Below are 9023 nucleotides of genomic sequence, written 5' to 3'. Positions count from 1 at the left end.
CATTTTGTTTGCCTGCACTTGGTCCATATCCCTCTAAACCCTTCCTATTCACATACCTATCCAGATGCCTTTTAAATGTTCTAACTGTACTAGCCTCCACCATTTCCTCTGAAAGTTCATTTCATAGACGCCTCACCCTCTGCATGAAAAAGTTATCCCTCTGGTCCTTTTTACAGAATTAAATTACTTTTGCCACTGTTCAGCACATCTGTCCAGCCTGTCTCTACTGTCCTATAGTCTAAGGCTTTCCTGCTTGGTTTTTACCACATCACCACTTTTCATGACTGATCATAACTCGTAAATCAATGTCTAAATCATTAATATACACCAAAACAGCATCTCCGGGACACCCACACCAATCAACCACACCGCTCCATGGCCGAACATTTCAACTCCCCCTTCCACTCAGCCGAGGACTTGCAGGTCCTGGTCCTCCTCCTGGTCCTCCTCCACCGCCACTCTCTCACCACCCAACGCCTGGAAGAAGAATGCTCATCTTCCGCCTCGGAACACTTCAACCCCAGGGCATCAATGTGGACTTCAACAGTTTCCTCATTTCCCCTCCCCCCCACCTTACCCCAGTTCCAACCTGCCAGCTCAGCACTGTCCTCATGACCTGTCCTACCTGCTAACCTTCCTTCCCACCTATCCTGTCCACCCTCCTCTCTAACCTATTATCTTCATCCCCTCTCCATCCATCTGTTGTACTCTTAGCTACCTTCTCCCCAACCCCACCCCTTGCCATTTATCTGTCCACCCCAGAGGCTCCCTGCCTCATTCCTGATGAATGGCTTTTGCCCGAAACGTCGATTTTCCTGCTCCTCGGATGCTGCCTGACCTGCTGTGCTTTACCAGAACCACACTGATCTTGAAAAGTGCAACAATGCAGGCTCTCTGGGCCATTTGTCAACGAACAAATGCAACATGTCAGAGGCCAATTGGGAGATTTGGCCTGTCAAGTGGCCAGGTGCAGTTTGAAAGGAGCTAGTGGCAAGGAAGTTCAATCCTGTGGTGCTATAGCACCACAGCACTTCCTCCCATACTGCCTGGCTGCAGACCTGCCTGCAGAGAGTGTTAGAGGAAGGCAATAGTGTCCTAAGCCCTGTCATATTGGCACTCATTCATCTGCAGGTAGCTACTGCACCTTCAGTTGAAGCTGTCATCGTAGATTGCTTGAAGGTGTTGAAGACCCTGGGTCTCCTCTCCGGACACTGCTCAATGCTCCACAGCTAGAACGCCCTGATTCTCGGATCTCTGTATCTCTCATTATTGGCCATCCTGTCTCCTTTCCATCCTCCTTCTCCATATGCTGACTCGGAGTCAGTATGGCTGCTGGACATTCATTTTACATTGAAGGAGGGATTTGTCAACAGCAGGAAAGAGACATCCTGCCTCCAACATTTGTACTCATCTTCAACTGAACTGATAACTTTAAAGGAGAAACTTACTGTACAGTTATCTCAGTTAACAATATGAAAGTGAAAAAAATGATAACCTTTGTTTAAGATTTTTTTTCAGTTTAATGTTGTTTTCAACAGACTTCACGTAGGATGGACTTTACTCCCATGTTCCTCATGCCTCTGCTCCCACATTCAGTACTTGTGGCTTTCCTCTGGTTCCTGACTAACCTGATCCCCAGGCTTCCACATTCCGCACTCTCACTTTTAATGTTTCGAGTGTCTGCTTTCTCCCTGCTACTGTTCTCAACTCGCACTGAAGTTCTGCGGTCCACCTAGTGGCCGAATTTGATCTGTGCAAGTCATTCTACCCGCATTGACCAATGTCTGCCACTAGAGGGAACACGACCAGTTAAAATATCATCATGAGAATTTAAATTTTATATATAGTACCTACATCACCTGGATTGTTTGTAAATAGCCAAGTTCGGTACATATGGGGATGGCTTCAGTGGGGACCTTGGGTTCATGTCACACTACAGGTGACCCCACTTTACTATACACTGACTGACACACACTCCTTCAGATCCATGCGCTCACACAGATCCTCTCTCATACACAAGCTCTCTCTGAAACACTCACACCCACACATGCGCCCTCTCACAGACTTATGCCCCTTTACACTCTCACATACCCTCTCACAGACACTCATACTGCCTCCCTACCCCAAACACACACACACACACACACAAAGGTTTGTGGGTGAACTTGTACTTGCAGAATTATATTTATTTTGGTCAAAAACTGCATGAATCCATGTAAGATTCTGCAAACCATTTTTTTAGAAATAAAATCAGTCTGGACAATGGGGCAGACAGCCTCACATAGCGCACCTCACACCTTCAATGCATTATCTGAAACAACATGGTACCTATGGGAAAGTTCACTTGTGAATGTTACATTAAAAAAAAAGTTCTGCAATTTACATATGAAAGAATTGAAACCAATATGGTCATTCTTAAAGATGAGAGACTTAAACAATCCAGGTCTTTTTCAATATATAATTTCAGTTGCAACACACTGTAAACTTTTGCTATAAATTCTGTCTTGTGATCTTGCACTCCACAACCACCTAATGAAGGAGCAGCGCTCCAAAAGCTAGTGCTTCTAAATAAACCTGTTGGACTATAACCTACAATTTTCATCCAATAATGCTACCCATTATCAGTTTTATTTCTCGGTTTTATAATTATCCATCCCTTTGTCTGCACAACTGTTCTTTTTTTTCTCTGCTGGTCTCCATCTCCACCTGTCATTCACTTCTTGTCCTCCCTGCTCCCCACCCAGTCTTCAGCATAGGTGCCATTGCCTCTTGACAAAGCTGAAGAAATATCACGACCTGAAACATTAACTCTGCTTTCTCTACAGATACTTACCAGCAATTTGTTTTGTTTCTGATTTCCAGCAGACCCAACTCTTTTGATGGATCAAGCAGCAAAGGGATCTGGCTGTGTATGTGCACATGGCATCCTAGACTTGGTCATTAGGGGCACAAAATACAAGATTAACGTTAAACCTATATAAAAAAAACCAGTTGACCTCAACTGGAATATCATGTTCAGCACTGGGCACCAAATGTTAGGAAAGATACAAAGGCATCAGAGGCAATAAAGATTCATGAGAATGGGTCCAGGAAGGAGGAACTTCAGATGTGTCAAAAGATTGACTGTGTTCCTTGGTAAAGGTCGAGAAGAATTTTTAGAGGTATATAAAATTAAACTGCTCCCATTGGTCCACACAGAGAAGCAGTGGGGTCATATGAAAAACGTTTCTTCTAAAACTCAGATCACGGCTCAGCTTCCAGCATAAACTGGGGGAATGCTGCACACTCTGCTTCACAGAAACCCGGCTCAACCTATCCATTCCCGACTGCGCACTTCAGGCTGATTGTCTTACCAGAGGACACTGTACGGTCCATATGATGGATCAAAAAACCAAGGGTGGAGGGATTTGCTTTTAACTCAACAACTTGTGGTGCACAGACATTGCAACCCTGGGCAGCCATTCCTCCCCAAACCTTGAATTCCTCACCATCAAATGTCACCACTTCTATATACCACAGGAATTTACCCCTGCTATAATAACTGCAGTGTACATACCGCCACAAGCAAAGGTTGAGGAAGCTCTGAATGTGTTGTACTGCACCACTAATACCCTGGAGAAAGAACACCCTGAGGCCCTGTTTATTGTAACTGGCAACTTCAATCAAGCCAGTCTAAGGAAGGTGTGTTGTCCAAGTATCACCAGAACATTACCTGCCACACCAAGGGCCCAAACATTTTCAGCCACTGCTACACCATTGTGAAGGATGCCTACCGCTCCATCCTCCCACCCTCATTTCAGGAACTCCGACCACAATGGAGTGTTTCTTCTCCTGGCTTACAGGCAAAACCTTAAGTAGGAGATCTCATTGTGGATATAGGTCCAGTGCTGGTTGGAGGAGGAGGCACAGGATCAACTCCGGTGCTGTCTGGAATTGGCAGATTAGGCCTTGTTCAAACAGGCCACAGGTACATTGGACGAATACCACACTACCGTCACAGACTTTAACAACAAGTGTGTGGAGGACTGCATACCGAGGAAGTCAATCCAGGTGTTCCCCAACAGGAAACCCTGGATGAATCAGGACACACAGAACCTGCTAAAAACCAGGCATGAGGCTGTCTGTGCCCCAATGTTCAGACTGATTTTATTTCTAAAAAAAATGGTTTGCAGAATCTTACATGGATTCATGCAGTTTTTGACCAAAATAAAATATAATTCTGCAAGTACAAGTTCACCCACAAACCTTTGTGTGTGTGTGTGTGTTTGGGGTGGGGAGGCAGTATGAGTGTCTGTGAGAGGGTATGTGAGAGTGTAAAGGGGCATAAGTCTGTGAGAGGGCACATGTGTGGGTGTGTATGTGAGTGTATAAGAGAGAGTTTGTGTATGAGAGAGGATCTGTGTGAGCGCATGGATCTGAAGGAGTCAGATCAGAAGGCCCACTCAAATATAACAAAGCCAAGTATGACCTTCGCAGAGCCATTAAGCCAACCAAGGAACAATACTGATCCAAACTAGAGACGCCCGATGACTGTGGCAAGGATGGAATGGTATCACAGGTTCTAAAAAGAGACTGTACAAGATAGCAGACGATGACACACCCCTCCCAGATCGTCTCAATGCCTTCTATACCTATTCCGACAAGTCCTGACGAACCTATCCCAACAGTCACTGCATCAGAGGTCAGATCAGTTTTCCTTCCTGTGAATCCAAGGACAGTGATGGGACCAGTCGGAGTACCAGGCCGTGCACTCTGAGCATGCACAGATCAACTAGCGGTTGTCTTCTCAGACATCTTCAACCTCTCCCTGGAGCAGGCCACCTGCTATGGTCCCTGGTATGTTTCAAGAGGTGAAATGTGTTGCTGGAAAAGCGCAGCAGGTCAGGCAGCATCCAAGGAACAGGAGAATCGACGTTTCGGGCATAAGCCCTTCTTCAGGAATGAGGAAAGTGTGACCAGCAGGCTAAGATAAAAGGTAGGGAGGAGGTACTTGGGGGAGGAGCGTTGGAAATGCGATAGGTGGAAGGAGGTCAAGGTGAGGGTGATAGGCAGGAGTGGGGTGGGGGCAGAGGGGTCAGGAAGAAGATTGCAGGTTAGGAAGGCGGTGCGGAGTTCGAGGGATTTGACTGAGACAAGGTGGGGGGAGGGGAAATGAGGAAACTGGAGAAATTGGAGTTCATCCCTTGTGGTTGGAGGGTTCCTAGGCGGAAGATGAGGTGCTCTTCCTCCAACTGTCGTGTTGCTATGTTTCAAGAGGGCCAACATCATCCCTGTGCCTAAGGCGGCTCATGCAGCATGTCTTAATGACTACCGCCCAGTGGCCCTAACTTCGGTGGTCATGAAGTAATTTGAAAAACTGGACATTGCATTAATCAACTCCGGCCTCCCCACTACTCTTGACCCACTCCAATTTGCCTATCGGACCAACAGATCCACATCAGATGCCATATCACTTATCCTTCACACCTCCCTAGAACATCTTGACACCAAGAACACCTATGTAAGAATCCTAATCATTGACTACAGTTCAGCCTTCAACATTATTATCCTCTCAAGACTGATTATAAACTTAGCGATCTCGGACTAAGCCCCACTCTCTGCAATTGGATCCTCAGTTTCCTGACCCACAGGTCACAATCAGTGAAGATTGGGGGCAATATTTCATCTTCACTAACACTCAACCGGAGCCCCCAAGGGTGTGTACTCAGCACCCTACTATATTCACTGTATATCCATGACTGCGTCACCAAATACCAGACTAACGGCATTTACAAGTTCACTGATGACACCACCATAGTCAGTTGAATTTCAGATGGCGACAAAACAGACTATAGATGGGAAGTGGAAGACCTGGAAAAATGGTGCAAGGAGAACAACCTAGCTCTCAATGCCAGCAAAACCAAGGAACTCATTATTGACTCTCAGCAGGATGTTACTCATGTCTCCCTTCACATTAACAGCACAGAGGTGGAACGAGTGGAGAGTGTCAAGCTCCTGCGAGTGGTCACCAACAACAAGCTTCGTTGGACTCTTCATGTGGACGCACTGGTTACAAAGGCCCAACAATGTCTTTTCTTCCTCAGACAGCTGAGAAAATTTGGCATGATGGCGAATACCTTTGTCTACTTTTACAGGTGCACCACCAAAAGCATTCTGTCTGGATGTATCATTACCTGGTATGGCAACTGTACCGTTCAAGATCGGAGACTGTTACAGAGTGGTGAACTCGGCCTGGACAATCACAACGGCCAACCTCCCATCTGTAGAATCCATCGACTAGGCCCACTTGTCAAGGAAAGACTGCCAGCATTCTCAAAGATCCATCCCACCCTGGCAATGTTTTCCTACAACCTCTACAGTCGGGGAGGGTACAGAAGCCTGAACACATGCACCAACCAGTTTCAAAACTGTTTCTACCCTACTGTTGTTAGAATACGAAATGGACTCAAACTCTTAGCATTTGCCCGTGCCTGTGTTTTTGCCACTGTTTACTATTATTTACCTATGCTATTTAATTATATGATTCTCACAAGACAATGCTTTTCACTGTGCCTCGGTGCACGTGACAATAAATTCAATTCAATTCTAAGTGGCATGGATCTAGAAATGCACTGCCTGAGTGTGTGGTGCAGAAACAGTCAATTGAGCTTTTCAAAAAGGGAATTGGCTTATTAATTTGAAAGAAAAAAGTAGCAAGACTATGGGAAAAAGACCAGGGTGTGATAAGGGGAATTCTTCCTTCAGAGAAACCAGTACAGACATTATTTGTCTCTCTTCTGTACCATAACCATTCTATGAGTAGTTCTTCATATTTGTAATTGCTCATGGATGCAAATTTGAAGTTAAATCTTCAGAAACAATATTTAGGTTTAATCTATTGAACTGAAGTGAAAAATAGTGAGAAACAATGCCATTGATTATTGTGCTTACAAGATTGCAAGCCAGAATTGATTACATACTCGTTTTGCTGATGAACACTAAACCAACCCAACCTTAAAAATACTTAAGAAACAAATTACCAAAATACCTTTGTATTTTGCAATCAACATTCTAAGAAATACACACGGATTAGAAAAAGTGTAGTTTATAATACGGCTATCGATTCATGCCAGTTCACAAGAAGCTGTGATTCTCTAACGGAGATCTTCTAAACGCTTTCCTTAAAGCAGTAACTTCAAATTCTTGTTTCTGAACTTACAAATGATGTCAAATTTCGCAATATCTGCTACCATGCAGCGTCTGTGCAAGTGATAATTTCCATCAGCATGACGCGACTGTCAGCCCAAAAAGACCTTCTGCCTGCCACACAATTGAGCAACACCATGTATGAATTTCACATAGCATATAGATTGCACATCTAACAACTGTCCAATCAAATCAAACAGTCTGTTACTTCTGTTGCTCATAATAATCACATTGCACTTAGTCAGCCTGCACTTGCAAAACCAAAAATATGCTGTTAGTTGTGACTGATCAATTGGGCAGCATTTACTGAACAATATTCATTGCAACAGTAGCTACAATACCATAATTTAAGACGATCAGAGATCATACTGCGGCTGATTTACATTTGCGAGAACATTTAAATATACAAGTCAGGAGCAACAGCAGCCCTTTCAGCCCCTCAAGACTGCTCTGTGTTACACCTCAACAAGGTATCACATTGGAAATCAAGCCCCACTATTCCTGGGTTCATCACAAACTTTAAAATTTTTTACAGAAGGTAGAACGTAGGAGACCAGCAAAGAGCACATTGAAATAGAGGTAATGAAGGCATGAATACAGGATTCAGCAAAAAATAAGCGACAACTGGAACAAATGGGGACAATACGGGGGGGGGGGGGTGGAAATAAGCAGGAACACAAAGACAGGCTCATCTTGAGGGTGAAATGGGACATTAATGGTGCAAACATTCACCATAGCGTCCAGAATTGTGCAGGCTAAGTGGAATAGCCATGGAAAATGCAGCATTACAGATATATAATAGGGGTTAGGTCAGGGTGGAATGCTCTTTAGAGGGGCAGGATGAGCCAAATAGCCTGCTTCCACACTGTAGCGTTCTAGTCAATGATTTTATGCCTTAATGCCAGATTGATGCAGGAAGAGACAGAGTCAGTAATTAGGGAATGCAGTTTGGATAGGGGACTAAGAACACTGATTGAACATTGGATTGTGTTGGTATTAAGGCCTTGGTCTTGAATAAACCCATTGATCACTTGCCAAGCATTAACTATATAAAAGAATAAAACTTGCATGAATTTCACAGCAACTTAATACTACCTGTACATCTATTGGGTACGAGGTGACTGTACTTCAGACTAGAGAAACTACATATGAGCAGATGGCCATATTAGTTCTGTTGGTCTGTTGTGCTACACAGCAATAATCCCTCATTAATTGGCTGTTCTCTGAAATCTTTCAATAAAAACAAAGTCAACAAGGTCCTACCAGACATAGGCTGCTCTCTCATTCGAGAGAGATAACTGGTGGTGGTTAAACCAGAGGATCATTATACCTCAAGAGGAGAGGTTGAGAAGAAGTATGCTTCATGATAACCTTAGCCAGTGCGGGAATTGTGCCCACGCTGTTGTCATCACTCTGCAGTGCAACTGCGTTAACTGACCCCAATCTTTCAAGAAAGCAACTATAAAATCAAATTTCAAAATCTGTAGATGACAAGGTATTGGAAACAAGACCAGTCTGCCATCTAGGCATCACTTTAACTGATCATAAATTGTTTATTCAAACACGTGTACTTATAAAACTACTGAAATATTGTTTCATACTGCTATTGAAGGCAGTGTGATGAATTTCCACAATAGCAATTGAATTAAAGAAAATTTACATGCTTAGATGTTTTTTTTATCTTGAAAACTTGAATTTTCTCTCCCATCTTCATTTGAAGGAGAGAACGGATGTTTTCAAATGCATGAAAAATTTAGTGTTAACAAGAAAACAAATAACTTTTTAACATGATGTTGTCCCGATATTTGTAAACCAGATGATTTTTCCCCCCAGTAGGG

The sequence above is a fragment of the Chiloscyllium plagiosum genome, unplaced genomic scaffold (assembly GCF_037043375.1).
Source record: "Chiloscyllium plagiosum isolate Xiang-an unplaced genomic scaffold, Cpla_swu_hap1 HiC_scaffold_26, whole genome shotgun sequence".
NCBI lineage: Eukaryota > Metazoa > Chordata > Chondrichthyes > Orectolobiformes > Hemiscylliidae > Chiloscyllium > Chiloscyllium plagiosum.
Note: the sequence above shows the minus strand (reverse complement) of the source record.